The sequence below is a fragment of the Lissotriton helveticus genome, chromosome 7 (assembly GCF_964261635.1).
Source record: "Lissotriton helveticus chromosome 7, aLisHel1.1, whole genome shotgun sequence".
NCBI classification, from domain to species: Eukaryota; Metazoa; Chordata; class Amphibia; order Caudata; family Salamandridae; genus Lissotriton; species Lissotriton helveticus.
In genome coordinates, this window is record NC_136068.1 from 1078850147 (window position 1) to 1078866470 (window position 16324).

General features: G+C 49.5%; 1 protein-coding gene across 2 annotated transcripts in view; it reads left to right on the plus strand.

Annotated features, from left to right (window-relative positions):
• The window catches only part of RNF213 (ring finger protein 213), a 2973532-nt gene that overhangs the window by 2146864 nt on the left and 810344 nt on the right, over positions 1 to 16324 (plus strand). The gene's annotated exons all lie outside the window — the stretch shown is intronic.

A 16324-nucleotide genomic window follows, 5' to 3' on the forward strand; every position in this document is an offset into this window, starting at 1 on the left:
AAACCAACGGAAGCTCACTTTTGACAAGACCCCTCTTCCCGACACAGACCCCCCGCCGGGACCGGCCTCTGGGGCCGCCGGCACAGCGGAGGCGGGGGACGCGACAACGATGATGGCCGCCATGATGGGGGAGATGCACGCTGGCTTCAAGGCACTGGACAATCGCTTTGACGCACTGGACCAGCGACTTTCTGACATGAACACTGCAGTACAGGCCCATGACCGTAGGCTTGATTTGACGGAGTCCAGAATTTCGGACATTGAGGATGGGGCTGCGAAGTCTCTGAAGCGGCTGGAGAGGGTCGAAACCATCCTTAAAAACGTAGCCACCAAAAATGAGAACTTGGAAGCGCGTAGCCGGCGCAATAATATTCGCATCTTGGGCGTTGCGGAGACGACTGCTACTGGCCGGTTTGACACTTTTGTGGAACACCTACTCATAGAGCTCTTTGGAAAGGACACCTTCACTGCTGGCTTTGTCGTTGAGCGAGCCCACAGATCCCTGGGGCCCAGGCCCCGCACTGGTCTTCCACCCAGGCCCATAATAGCTCGCATCATGAACTTTCGCGATCGTGACGCCGCACTCCGCGCTGCACGGGAGGCGGGAGACGTGCAGTGGCAGGGCAGCAAGTTGTCTTTTTTCCCGGATCACACGCTCATGGTGCAGGAGGCACGTCGCAAGTACACCAGCGTCAAGTCTGCTCTCCGTAACCTTGGCCTAAAGTACGCCATGCTCTATCCAGCGAGATTGAAGGTGGAGGCAGACGGCAGATTCCGCATTTTTGACTCCCCGGCTGAGGCGCAGGACTTTTGTGCCGGCTACAAGCGGCGAAACTCCTCGTCCCCCTCTGGCTCTGGTGTGCATTCTCCGCCACGCACTGACACGCAGTCCAGCGCCGACCTTTTTGCCGATGCGGACAGGGGCTGATTCGCCTGACTCTTCTCCTCTTTGTATGCTATCTGATATGGACTTAATGGTTCTTCCTTTCTGGTTTGTTGCACGACCATTGCCATAGTGTTCGCTTTGCCGTATAGCCCGCGTGGCGAGGCGTTGCTACCCCCCATGGTGTACGCCTGCTTGTTAACCTTCTTTCAGGGTTTGATGTTTTTTGTTTCGAATATATACTTACTGCAATTGTGGTTTTCATACATGTCAACTTTTGCTATGTTTTTCCCTTTGTTAGGGGACTGCCTCTCTGGGGATGTCGGGAGGCTTTGATGGGTTGTGTGTTGTTTTTGTGGTTTTTTTTGGTTGCATCTTATTGCGAGACTCACTGGCCGGGCTTGCCGGATACGCAGCTTTCTTTGATTGTTCATGATATGATGCTATGGCCGGGATAGGTCTTAGGGCTGGCCCCTCCATGCTAACGATGATGACTTGGAATGTTCGTGGTCTGAACACCACGCGGAAGCGCAGACAGGTTCTGAACTATGCTATGCGCCACAGGGTGGATGTGCTGTTCCTGCAGGAAACCCATTTGATGCCTTCGGACACTCATTCTCTGGCTAAGGGATGGTGTGCGCATAGAGTGTTTTCATGTTATAGTAGATACGCAAGAGGGGTGGCGATTCTGGTACATAATCGTGCTCCCTTTGTGTTGCTCGATAGCAAGACTGACGAAGAGGGTAGATATGTGCTTGTCTCTGGAATGCTGCATGGGTATAAAATAGCCATGGTGTGTGTCTACGGCCCTAATGTTGACTCCCCTGCCTTTTTCCAACACATACAGCTTCTGCTGCTTCGCTCTGACGTTGACTTACTGGCGATGGGGGGTGACTTTAACCTCTTGATGACCCCCGGCAGGGACAGCACCTCCCTCTCCCCGGATTGCAAACCGCTTTCCCGCTCAGTGATGGCGGACATCTGCTCCCACTTTTCCCTCATCGATGTAGAGGCCAGGGCGCACCCGCAATCCCCTGCGTACACACACCACTCGGGCTACCATAACACCAGCACCAGAATAGACTACTGGCTGCTCTCTCCAGGAGTGGCCGGTTGGATGCGCGCTCTTTCCACGCCCCGCGCACTCTGTCCGATCACTCCCCGGTAGTGCTGACACTGGCAGTCCCGAGACTGGGAGGGTATGAGAGGCAGTGGCGTTTCCCCGGCAAGGCCTTGCTTGACCCGACTTTTACAGAAGAGGTCCGCACAGCCATTGATGACTATTTCGAAACCAACACGGGCTCGGTGGCCTCCTGGGCCACACTGTGGGAGGGTTTTAAGGCTACCATCCGAGGGGTCTGTATCGCCAAACACGTTGGGGCCCTTCGTGACACTCGTACCACTCTAACCCGCATAGAGGCCGACCTCTCTGCACTGGATAGGGAGATACTTGGAGATCCCTCCCCAGACCGGGAGGCCAGGCGCCTAGAACTCCTGCTGGAGTTTAGGGACGCTGCGGATAGGGAGCTCCGATTCCTGGGTAAGCACTACACAGCGCGGCAGTATGGGGAGGGGGAAAGACCGGGCAAGTTGCTAGCGCAGATGCTCCCCCCGCCACATCAAGCGGCATACATAACTGACATCCACGACGCTCAGGGCACTAGGCACTACTCCACTCCCGACGTTTGCGATGCCTTTCTGTCCTACTACACCCGTCTTTACACTTCGACACTAAATGATGCCAACTGCGACCCAGGGCCCTATCTTAACGAAATAGCCATGGTCTACCTCAAGAAGCATATGCAAGACTTTCTGGCGGATCCCATCACCCCAGACTACATAATTGAGGCTATAGACTCGATGAAGAGCTCCTCTGCGCCTGGCCTGGATGGGTTTACTGCCGATTTTTATAAGGAGTACAAGGACGAACTGGTGCCACACCTGATGGAGGTCTATGCGGAGGCATTGGAGATGGGCGTGCTCCCCCCCACCCTTCGTGAGGCAGTCATTGTTCTGCTTCCCAAGTCGGGCCGTGATCCCTCCCTCTGTAGCTCTTACTGCCCTCTGTCCCTCCTTAACCTTGACTATAAAATCCTAGTGAAGGTCCTGGCTATTCGCTTGGCGCTTCTTGTAGATTCCCTGGTCGCGCCGGCTCAATCCGGCTTTGTCCCACACAGGTCCACCTCCCTCAACCTCCGCACGCTGTTCTCGGTTCTACATAAAATTGACCCCTCCGTCCCTGCTGCTGCAGTCTTCCTAGACGCTGAGAAAGCGTTCGATACACTGGAATGGCCCTTTTTTTTATCCATCATGCGCAGAATGGGAATGCCTGCAATGTATGTGGCCACGGTAGAATTGCTATACACTGCGCCTACGGCACGTATCCGTTTGAACGGCACCATAACTGAAAACTTTGCGCTTTCCCATGGTACCAGGCAGGGCTGTCCACTGTCCCCGCTCCTATATATTCTGGCAATGGACCCTTTAGTCCGTCATTTTCAGGAGAAGCACCTCCACAGAGGTCTACAATTCCGCACGGGTCCTCTACTTGTCTCTTTATATGCGGACGACACGGTCCTGTATGTCCGCACCCCTAGTACAAACTTGGAGCCCTTGATCCACGAGATCGCACGATTCGGCTCATACTCTGGCCTGAAGATTAATTGGCACAAGTCGCTCATTTTTCCCTTGACCCCCTCCACGGCGCAATGGGATTGTCCCTTCCCTTTGGAGTGGTGCACCGACTCCGTCAAATACCTTGGAATACACATCCACCTGGATGCGGTATCCATTGTGAGACTGAATTATGGGTGCGCCCTGGATTTTTTGGGGGAGAATACGGAGCGTTGGCTCCGTCTTCCTCTGTCCATGGCTGGAAGGATTGCCATTGTCAAAATGGTTGTCCTCCCTCGTTTTTTATACTTGTTCAACAATATTCCGATCCCTCTGACTAAGGTTTTCTTTACACAACTTCGCTCTGCCCTGCTGCGCCTGATATGGGGCGGCAAGAACCCTCGTGTGGCTTGGCGCACGTTGACGCTCCCTTATGAACGTGGAGGATTCGGGGTGCCGGATTTTCACCTTTACTACCTGGTTGCGCAATGCTCATACGCGCACTCCTGGTTCCACCCGGATGCCAGGATTCCCTTCTTGCGTCCTGAGGCCGATACGGCGCTTCCGGTGCCGCTTTGTTCCATACTTCCCAAGGGACTTCCCCGTGATCCACAGGACATACAGCCGGTTTCCACTACTAGCTGGGCCTGGGATAAGTTACGGAGACTACTCCGCATGGGCAAGTTGTACTCTCCTTCGCTCCCCCTCCCCAACCCTCACTGGCTCCCCATCACTGGAGAGGCGATAGTTGACCGCACGCTGTCCAAGTTTCAACTGCACACTATTGGCGACCTGTTCCCTGAGGGACATGCCTTTTCATTGACGGAGGACCCCCGCTTCGAAGACCGCTCGTTTATGGATGCGTTCACCCTGGCCAGGCTCCGATCCATGCTGCGCGCTGAATTCCCTACGTTCCCATTGTCACCGCCCGAGGACCCGGCACTCACGTTCATCATACAGACTCAAACAAGCGCTCACGTAGTGTCGCGATTATACAAGCTATGCATGACATCTCTTCCCTCCTTTGACACCGCGGTGCGCTGCGTGGGAGAGGGACTTGGGCAACCAGATTACTGATGACCAGTGGGAGGCATGCTGCGCTGTTACCAAAACGGTGTCCATGAATAGTAGGCACAAACTTCTCCATTTCAAGTTTCTACGGAGGATGTATCACACCCCCGCGCTTGCCCATAGAATAGACGCTACCAGACTACACAGTTGCTCCAGGTGCGCCTCTCCTCATGCTGACTTTTCCCACTTGTCGTGGACATGCCCGAAGATACACGCCTATTGGCTAGAGGTCCACCGGGTCTTGGGTGAAATACTGGGCATGACACTACATCCCACCCCCGAAATTGCATTATTAGGCTATGTAGCTAACTTCCCACAACCTTTCCGTAGATTGGCATCCCTGTGCTTCCTCCTGGCCAAGAGGGAGGTCGCGCTGCTCTGGGGCGCGCGTCGCGCCCCGAAGGTTGCCGCATGGCTGAGGAGTGTGGCACACTGCAATGTTAACAGTGTGGAGTTATCGGCCATGCTCCCCTCAGCTTCCCGTCCGACGGACATATGGGGGCCCTACCGAAGCTATGTCGAAAAATTGACCCAGAAGGCGCAGTCCCAATCCCTTCATTCCATTGTCCCGGAGGGGGTGGGTTAGGCTGTAAGCGGCCCCTCCGCTCGCCCGCTGCCATCAGATGTCACACTCACCACTTTTGGCTCAGCATTGCGGTGTGCCTTGGATGGGGGGGTGGGGTGTGGGCATGAGAACTGCTGTGTTCCAATACATAATGTTTGTCACCTGTGGAGTTTCGCTCCTTAAATGGGGAGGAGACCTGTGATAGCGGACCTGTAGCGGGATGAGTGGGCTGTGTCCCAGACCACCACGGCGTTCTCACTATTTACCTGTGACTGTGCTGCCCGACTTGCCTTCTTGATTCTCGCATGCTTGTTGATTTCCTTTCCTTTGCTATATTATATATTTTTTGTTCTTCTTGCACTCTGTTAATTCTTTTTGTCTTTATAATTCTCCTATATTGGAAAATGGCACTTTGTATTTCTGATCGAACAGGCCTGAACTTTCCCGCTCCTGCATTACCCTTCTTCATTTGATGTGTATGATATCGTCCACTGGTACGCATATATTGTTCTGGTTTGTTGTAACCTACTGTGCATTCTATTTTGTGCTGAATAAAATCTTTTTTTTAAAAAAAGGTTGCATATACAGGTCTCAACCATTTAATTCGGGGGGAACGATATGCAGGGCATGCAAAAAATAGATGGCCAATGCTTTCTTCCTGGTCGGGACACCAAAAACATTTGTTACTTGCTTTCATCTCCCACTTTACAGTAAAAGAATTGATAGGCAATGTACCAATACGAAACTGGTGATACAGTTTACGGTCGAGCGTTTTACAAATCAAATCCCAGTAGGGCTCAAGGGACGGAATGACCTTGTGTGTTAAAAATAGACCAGTTAAATTTTTGTCCGAGGATTGGGTGACCAGTATAGATTTTTTCCAAGCCCAAAAAAGGTCCTTAAACTCGAGTTTAGATGGAAAGCTGCAGCCCCCAGGGTTTGACCATAACTCGGGCAGTCCCATTTTATGCAAGATATGTTTGACTTCCCTAAGCCAAGGGATTTTTTGAGCACCCCACAATGTTTTGATCTCCTCTAATTCGTGAGCAAAAAGGCTAAGCTCTGGAGTCGTCCAAAGCCGACGCCATAGTGCCACTAGACGAAATTGTGCCAGCTCATCTAGAGGTCTACAGCTGAGATCTAATAGCAGTGGTTTAATGGGTGAGGATTGTGGAAGTCCTACCAGGTTCCAAAGGAACCTGTTCTGTGCAATGGCCAAACCTGTCAAATCCTTATACCCCCATACGTCTGCTCCATACAAGGTTGCTGCATTGACCTTGGCATCATATATTTTTAGGGCAGGAGTAATGCGTTTGGTAAGGGATTTTTTTTGTTCTTGCAATAGACAACCTGTGAGGCGAGTAAATTTAAGTTTTGAAGTCTCCAGTTGAGGGTTCCAGCTAAGTTGGTGATCAAGGGTCACACCCAAGTACGTCATGACCTTGACCTGCTCGATCTGGATACCATTCAAAGTAACCGAACTTTTAGGAGGGGTTTTCTTACAAAAGACCATAAATTTCGTTTTGTCAGCATTGATCTGTAAGTCGTTATTTTTGCAGAACTCTGAGAATCTATTCAGGGCTACCTGTTACCCGCTCCTAGTTTTCGAGAGGAGCAGGGTGTCGTCTGCAAAGATTAACATGGGATACTTTGATCCGCCCAGAGTAGGTGCATCGGTCTGTATATTATTAAAAAATTGGACTACCTGGTTGATAAATAAGAGAAACGGGGTAGGAGCCAAAACACAGCCCTGACGCACTCCTCGTTGGACAGGAAACCTATCGGTCACCTGACCCTGTCTCCCCCACCTTACCTGAGCGAAATTATCCTCATGTAATCGCTGGACTAATCCCAGGAGTTCTAGGGGAAGACCCATTAGTCTAAGAGCCTCCCATAGTTTCACCCTTGGGACTAAGTCGAAAGCCGACTTAAGGTCGACAAATGCGGCGTAAATAACTCCACCGCCCAAAAAAACCACCTTCCAATAAAGCATGGTAAGTCGAAACACCTGGTCTATGGTGCTGGTACCCAATCTGAACCCTGCCTGCATAAAGGAAAGTATATTATTCTGCTCGATCCACCCCTGGATTCTTACTAGGACCATCCTCGATACTATTTTTTGGATCGAGTCTATCAGGCTTATGGGCCGATAATTATTTGGCGTTGAACGATCCCCTTTTTTATATACTGGTAGTATCTCAGCCCCTTTCCAGGATTGCGGGATCCTTGCCCCTGCTGCGATGTTATTTGCCAGAAGCGTGATGTAAGGGACCCAAAGATCGAGATTTAGTTTAAAAAGGTCCGCTGGTATAGCATCTAGGCCTGGGGCTTTGCCAGACTGGACAGAGTCAAGGGCGTGTACAGTATCTGATGCAGAAAATATGAGACTATCCCCCAAATTTACAGGTGTTGTCTTCATCACAAGTGCAGTTAACGGTTCATGGACAGCACTAGTGTCTTTAAATTGGGCTGAAAAAAATTCAACCCAGTCCTGAGCTGAAACATGGTTAACCACTGTTTGGGGGTCCGGGTCCCTGCCCCATCTAACTGTCTTCCAAAATTTCGTTTGATTTGATGACTCACAGGCTTTAAGGAGATCTAGCCAATAGGAATCATCCCAATCCCGCTTAGCTGCCCAAAGTGCTTGTTTATAGAGCTGCCTGGCTTTCCTAATGTCATCAGTGATCCTTGATTTGACAGCCGCTATTAGATTGCTGTGAGCATCTCTACAGCTCTTATTATACCATCTTTTATGCACTTTAACATTTTTATTATTTGATGGCTTAGTAAGGAAATTTTTGAGATCCATAAAGCACTTCTCATGTAGGTCAATGATTGTAGGATCAACCCCACCAAAAGGGGATAATGAGGACATCCTGCCCCTTACATCAAGAACCAACTCCTCTATTTTACAAATAACCACAGGGTCATCTATGACTCTAGACCATCTGACTCGACGTCTGTTGTCACACAGGACTAAATCAGACGTTAAGAGATTTGTTTCCATTTGGCGAACACCCAGTCCAGGAACCCTGAGTTCCAAAGAGAGAGGGTTATGATCACTCTCTGGCCTAGTCTCTACCACCATATCTATTACGTGTGACCAGGATTCAATATTGACCAATATATAGTCAATGCGACTACTACTGAGACCATTATCAAAGGTTTGTGTCCCTGAGCTATCAGAAGGAGTGCGGCCATTTACTGCCCGAAGACCCCACTCCAGGCAGAAACCCAACCAGTGTAATGCTGCCTCAGTTCTCTTCACACCCTTGCTTATAGTTAACGGGGGAATATTCCAGGCAGTGTCCTCTTCAATTCCCACATCTTCTGCCAAGGTGAGGATAGGCTCAAATGAGCTATTCAGGTCGCCTGCTATTATAACAAATTGATCGCCTTTAAAATTCTTCAGAAGTTGTTCTAGATCATTCAGGACTGTTTGCTTCCTCCCACCCTGACAGCCTCGGGCGTAGATATCAATTAGGAGAAAATCCTTAGTATTAACTTTACTCAGGCTAATACATAGGAGGTCGACATTTTCTACCAGAATCTCCTTGACACAAAAACCCAAATTATTTTTAATCCACACCGTAAGGCCTCCTGAGGCCCTACCCCTAGCACCCTGAGTGGCGGGTTTATGAAAATTCAGGTAGCCTACTCTAAATAGGGGGACTGTTGACCATGTTTCCTGGAAAACGATGATGTCATATGAGTCAATAAAATCGACCCAGTCATCGTTGTCCAGGCGACCCTTTAGCCCTGCAATATTCCATGAGACCACCCTGATTGTATCATCTTTACCATTAGAAGGAAAAGTCTGCGATAATTCCAACTCCCCTGTCCTGATCTTAGTAGGGATATTAACAGAGTCCTCTTTTAAACCAGAGCCTTTAAGAGAGGTCAAACAATCTGTGCACTTTACCAAGGAGGTGGATGTAACAATTACCTGTGGGGAAGGGGGTTCCACAGTGGGCATTATGACATCAATCCCCCCCGAGTCAATCAACCTCCTCCAAATAGCCAAACATGTTGGAAGTGGGCACGCCTTGCCACCAGTTATGTTGGCTTTGCCCACCATCCCTTCGGCTTCTCCATCTAGTGTTTTGGACAGTTGTCCAAGAGCCCTCCATCACAGAAGGCTGCCGAGGTGGATAAAAAAAAGTAAGGGGTCTGACAACAATTGAGGGGTTGACTTCTTGCGAAGACCATACACAGAGATGCTGTGCTGTGTGAGGGTCTGCAAAAGATACTACTATACAATCCCCATCAATAGACTTGCGGGTGGGGCCTACCCAAGGTACTCTACGTACCATTAGTACTCGACTTCTTTGATAATTAGGGAGCTGTTTGTTTTCGTTGAGCCAGTGAATAACTTTGTTTTTCAGGGAGTGATGGTTCTCTTGTGTTTGCGGACCCAGTACAGGTACTCCAGCTAGTACAATAACATAGGGACCAGCTTCTGGTGGCAAATCGAGATAACCTCCGCGAAAATTTAGGCGACTAGCCTGCCGGGGTAGGCTATTCCCAGATTCTGGCCGTTTAAGGTGGTGTGGGACAGCTTGTAAACTTTGTTTGGGATGGGCTATGCTTCGGGAGGGAAGAGTGCTTGATGCTGTAAAACTTGGAGTGATAGTAGTTTGGTTTGCAACTGTGGTACGGGGCTTTGGAATAGGTTTGGGTATTGGGGGGAGGTCGGCTAAAGGTTTAGGTATGGGTAGGGGCACAGGCGGAAGTACTGGCACCTGGGCCTGTGGGGTTAAATCCACTCCCTGAGGAAATTTAGCTTCCATTTCTTTTAGGCTAAGACTAGCCAAAGTGACTATAGTCCTATCCATTTCAAGTAGGTTATTCTCTATACGAGAAAGCCTAAGTTCCGATGGGGTGAGTAATTGTTTTAATGTACTCCAAACAATTTTAAGGAATTCTTCATCATCCCCCATAGCTTTCTCAATTCCACTTAACCTACCCTCAGGTTGGCTCTCTTCGATCTTAACTGGAGAGGCTCCCATTGTAAGGTCTACCACAGTATTACGTAGACCAGGGTCAACTTCCCCTCCCAAAGTGCATGGATTTGTTTCGGACACTTCTTCCTTAGCCCCATAAGTGACCAGCGGTCTTCTACTATTAAAAAACTGGGACCTAGCAATTTTAGCCTTTTTACATGCATAGATGGATCTAGCAATACATTTCTTTTTATGAATTGCAGCTTTCTTAGCACTAACTGATGGCTTAGATAAATTTGGTTTGGTGGAAAAGCCTATGCCTGTCTCGTGGACGTATGGTACAGAACCCTTGGTGTAGTTTAATGGAGTAGGTAGTGGAATATGAGGGGACTCCGGTAAAGAAGAGGTTGGGACAGGGTGAATGTCTGCCGACGTTAGCAGGGGACGAGGACCCATTGTACGTTCAGGGGTTAAAGCTGAGGCAATATTACCCAGAGAAGATTTCTTAGAGCTAACTAGGTTCTCAGAGAGCCTTCGTGCAGCTTCTAATTCCAACGAAACCCTGTGCTGCATCTTGCTGATTTCCACATCAATGGCCAAATTAGTCTTGGTGAGGAAATCATCCAAGGTTCCCTTGGAGTTGCTTGCTACCATCGCAGTTTTACTACGGCTTCCCCGTGTGCACATTGTACAAAGTATAGTAAACAACAGTGGCAGGGGGAATGAATCTACCGCGGGCCAAGGGAAGTGGCCCAGTCCAGTCCTCGAACGGCCCGCTCTTTGCCCGGTCTTCGCCCCGTGCTGCGTCCCGCGCTGCGGGAGTCCGGAACTAAGATGTAGAGGGTGTGATGGGCGGGGGGCGGGCCAGCAGGGAGAGCGGACCGGAAGCTGCCTGTCGGTCTCGCAGGGGCTCCTGGTTGTTGGAGTCCCCGCACGCTCGCAGCCCCGCTGAAGCCTCTCACCCGGTACCGCCTTGGTTTTGCTGCCCAGCACCCAACAGGACGATGCGGCACCCGCGAAGCGGGTGCGGCGAGGTGTCGGGATGGTGAGTGTGCGGTACGCCGCTCCGTTTCTGTCCTTGCTGCTCGTGCCTCCGTTAAGAACAAACTGGTGAGTTTTTAACCTTCTCTTTGGCTAAATGAGGGCGAGACAACTCCACTGGCCACAATGTAATCCAGTTACTCACTGCCGGTTGGCCGAAAAAGGCAATCTCTGATTTGTCCGGGTTGCATTTCAACTGATTTATTTTGAGCCAATTGAACACCTTCGTGAGGCAAGATCTAATGCTGTCTCCAACAAAGTCGGGTCCTTTTTCACACGTAAAAATCAGTTGTATGTCATCAGTGTAGGCGATAATCTTAACTCCCTCTTCCTCCACCAAAGATGCTAGAGGTGACATATATATATATTGAAGGGGGTGGGGCTAAGAATAGAGCTCTGTGGTACTCCTACATTCGTTTCTGGCATGGGAGATAAGAAAGAGGTGTCCAGATGTCCTGCAATCTATCTTTCAGGAAAGAAGTCATCCAGGCCAATGCGGTCCCACCCATGTCCACGTTCCGCAACCTGAGATAAGAAAATATACCTAAACTTCATATCTTATCTGTTAATTCCTCAGATATCTGTGGATGTGCTTTTTGGAATAGAAAACTATATATAAGTATCTACCCTCTCTGGTATCTCGCCTGAACTTGACAGAACCTTGCAAATAGAACTTAAAGCATTAGAATGAGATAATCCCTTTTGGTTGCACTACACCAATACAATGTCCTCTGCGATCCAGCCTGGTGACCTGTGTAATACCTGTGTAATACTTGCACATATAACTGCCATCATTTTATCCCCCTCCCCCCCTGTGAGGATACCTAGGTCAGCAATCTTGAAATTTCACACTTTCCTCATGCTCCCTATCTACCTTTTTTCATCAACCTCCCTCAGTACTACAGAGGAGCAATCCACCCCAGACCCTTTGGGTATTTTCAAAACTCCATTCAGTCTTATTTTTTGGCGTGTTGCTCCCCGGTCAAACAAGTCATAGTCTCAGCTTGTACTCTTCTTGACACTTTTTGCTCTACCTGAGTGCCTTATGTTTTCTGTTTATGCCAGAGTCTGTTAGTGCTCCCCTTTGTTGAAGCAAAGTGCTTTTGGTATTCATTGTCTTCTTTCTCTTTTCCCATTAACTCTGTATCGATCTTGAATATTATTGCTGCTTCTTTCCAGTTTATGGCATGGTGGGTTGTTCCGGAGTAGTAAAACACCATGCAAATATGTGTATCTATCAGAAGCAGATTTTTAGCCATAACATTCCTCTGTGACGGTGGATAAAACGGGCCTTTCTCTTTAGTATGGAACATGGATCATGCTCCCATAACCTCCTCAATCTTTAAGGTAGTAGTGGAATTTCAGGACCACATCTGTTAGTCAAGCATTTTGTCACATCTTAACCAGGCGGACATGATGATCCATGTCCATCTACAATTTTGGATGACGCCGAGCTAGCAGAGATGTGAAGAAGTTCTTCAGAAAAGAGGTAGTGTCTGAACTTTTCGTTCATACCGCACATCCTTTGATTCTGATGTTCTCCCTCCTCACTCTATTTTCCATGTCTTTATTCTTTAGCAGGATTGTGTGTAGATTTTCCTATATGTCTTGCATTTTCCTATTCGCCTATGTGTTAACCAATTCCACTGAATCCGTCTGACTTTCAACATCCAGCATTCTGGACTCCACTACATCCACATCCTTGTGGAATTTCAGTCTTCGCTCCTAGCGACACTTTCAAGTTCAAATTGCTTTATTCACTGTCCTTCACCACAACCTTCCTCACTTCCCTCTGGAGGGTCTGCAGCACACTCTGGAGATTAGACATTGTGATCAACTCTTGTGCACGTTTAGTCCCTGGACCTTGTTGCTTCCCTCAGAGGGCATTCCAAGTTCCTTAGTTTGAGAGCTTTGTAAGTACAGAAGCAGGCCTTTTTGCCTTTTCTGAGTCTGCTGATTGAGAGGCAATCCGCCAAGAGATGATTTCTGCGGAGTTTAGGGGCAACGCTTCCTAGGGCCACAGTTTGTGTAACAGTTGTCCGCCCCAGCACAGCAGAACTGTGGTCAGATCCCACTCATTGTCCTAACAATTTAGTGCATTACCTTCATAGACATTTAGGATGGTCCTTCTCCCTCTCCTCCATATTCTGGGCAGCCCTCCCACCTCTCAGCATCTCCTTGCATTCCTCTATTGCGTGGATAGCTGTCTTTTTTCTCCCACTTTCCATAGAAGACCTTATAAATACTGATTCCTGTCTCTTGAGGCACTCTGTGGGACGAAGCTCCTCCATTCGTCCTCTCCGAGTCCCAGTTCCCGAGCCTATGCTGTGTGTTGCACAACTGCCTGACTGTAGCGAGGCCGTGAAGCGGGACCTAGAAAAGACCAAAAAGCAGGAATAAGTTGCCCAGTAGATTTATTTGAGTAGCATGATCCATGGCAACTGAGATTATTGGTTACTTCAAATGCCAACAGCAAATTTCTACTTGGCAATTGACTCTAGAACACTTAGTATAGTCCAAACTCCAGTGTTTGTAAACCAGGTTAAAAACAAATGCAAGAATAAACCAAGTTACACAACAATTACATTACCCCCCCACCTTTTCGAAAACTGGCCGCGCCCCACTAACGGAAGCACAGGTGTGTCGACAGGTAGGCGTGGCAAGACTGTGGGCGAGCGAGCGAGCAGGCGAGCGTGTGTGCGAGCTGTTAAGGAGCCGAGAGCAGAGGACAGAGAGCCGGGGCCCCGCGGGGCTGTGAAGGCCAAGGCCGGGTGGTCTGCCCCGTTATTGTCTCTGAGTGTTGAGGTCGGAGGAGGAGGAGAGGAGACTGAGCGGGCTCTCACCGGTAAGTCGGCAGACGGCTATTAAGCAATCGTGCTTGAGTCTGAGTCTGTGTTGGGGGAGCGGGCTGTGGACTGAGAGGCGTTGCCTGCTGCTTCCTTTGTTGTTGCGGGACGCTCCCTCCCTATCCCCCCATATCCGCACGCTGTGAGGCCCACCACCGCGAGTCATCTGACTCCTCCTGGCCTCACCTGCTAACCCTGGTGTTGCTCTTGCTCAGTCCGTCCCGGACCGGCCCGCTTGCCGCATTCTCCCTGCAGTCCTTGCTCGCCAGCCAGGTCCACTGGCCATCACTTCCAGCTCTGGGGCTGCTCCCCCTGCCTCCTCTCCCTGTGCCTCCCCAGACCTAGCCCAGCGGTGGCCAGCTCCGCTGCCCCCTCTGCCCATTTTGTGAGTCAGCCTGGTCGTGCTACCTAATTGTGCGGCCACTTGTTGACCCCCGGATAGGCCGCGAGGGGAGCGGTGTGTGAGGGCTGCTGCGGGTCGGTGTTCTGGGTGGGTGGGTACAGCTGAGCGGGGGGGTGCCTTTCGATCTAGCACTAGTACTGGCACCCACTGTGGCCGGGGGGCAAAAGCCACGACACGCCACAGAAATTTCTAAGCTCCCTCTCCTTAAAGATAAGAGGAAGCCAGTTCGCCAACCACTCTGCTAATCAGTCTGCCAGGGAGCCTGCCAGCTTGCCAGCCAGTCAGTCAGCCAGCTAGCCAGTCAACCAACCACCCAGCTATTGATCGTCGGACAACCTCTTGTTCTTCCCTGGGGACAGGACAATTTAAAACTTTATCACCCCTGGCAGTGCTCCGTATTCGGAGTTCGCGCAGTACCAGCTCCATTTCTAGCAGCTGTAACCAAGAGATCAGGAAAAGTAAGGAAGTTTGCAGCGGCCCCCAAACGGAGCAGTTCTAAACAGCCTGTCCTGGAAGAGGAGCCCCACCTGGGCAGTCAAAAACCGCCTAGAATCCCGCAAGAAACCGCAAAAGTGGCAAAACCACCATTGACCGACGGCAGCGACCTGCATAAAGACAGTACTACGGACAGGTCAAAAGTTTTAAAATCCTCGAGTTTGCTGAATTATTTAAAAAAAGATCCAACAATGAGCAACTCGTCACTTCAGCGGCAGCCCCAGCCTTCGGAGGCAACGAGGCTTAGAGCCTCGTTTGAACCACCTGAACTAAGTGCTTCCTTCCGGCATTCGTCTTCTTCCCAACCTTGGTCTCTTGAAATCAAAAAGTCGGCCCAACTCTCAGGAGTCTATTTCTTTGGATCATCACTGAGCGATCAGCCCAGGGACCATGGGGGCGATGCAACTCTTAATCAAAATCTTAATGTTAATCATCAAGTTCAGCCGCCACTGGGTCAGTTGCCCACGTTTCCAACAGTGGACATAGAAGTATCAGGCCATTTGCAACCCCAGTTGGTGGTCTCACAGCCCGACTTAAGCCCCTGCCTTGATTCAATACAGCCACCAGAATCCCAACAAACACTTAATAAACAAAATTTGGTGGCGCCAATCGCTCCCTTAAAGGTTTTTCCTTGTCAACTAACCTACGCGCAAATTCATGGGCAAAGCACTAATGTATGCACAAATAATAGTCAATTGCCTGACTCACCTCAAAACATAACTACTCCTATGGAGCAGTTAGCTGCGCAATGCTCCGAGCATATTTCATTTTCTTCACCAGGAGCTATTATGATATCACCACAAAAACAGCCAAAATCTCCTGACCCAAGTGAGCACCTTTTAGCGGACTTATCAATCTTTTTTAAAAACACCAAAAACTCAATTTAACACCTAATTCAGTGCTTAATAAAAAACTTCATAAAGAAGAGCATATAGCAAGCAGTGTCTGGCCACAACTTCTTCAGACTTTTGAACATACAGTCACTGCTCTAAATTATCATTCGGAAAAGCTGGAGGTCCAGGTTGACCTTTTAAACAATCTAGCGCTTTTTACGTCAGGGATTGACAACAAACTCGATAAATTGAATAACTTAATATTAGGGGGGCAAGCGTCCACAAAGTTCGTACAATCGGTTTGTTGTTGCTCCCCAATTATTGACTCTCTTTCCTCGCTCCCAGAGCTTCTATCTAGCATCATAAAGGAAGTTATGTGCATGAAGGGAGGTAATCCACCTACAAAATCCAGCTTGCATTATCAAAATCAGTCCGCCCTGTCCCAACACCCCGCCAATTCTTGGCCCATCATAAATGAAGAAACTGAGTTATCCGACGGAACAGCTCCCTGCACAATTCAACACAACGGGCAGGTGAATAGCGGGCAATCACAAATCTTGCCAAAAAAGCGCTGTTCAAACTAAACCGATGATTGAAAACGGCGGGGATTCGTGCGGGCGCACAGTTAGCC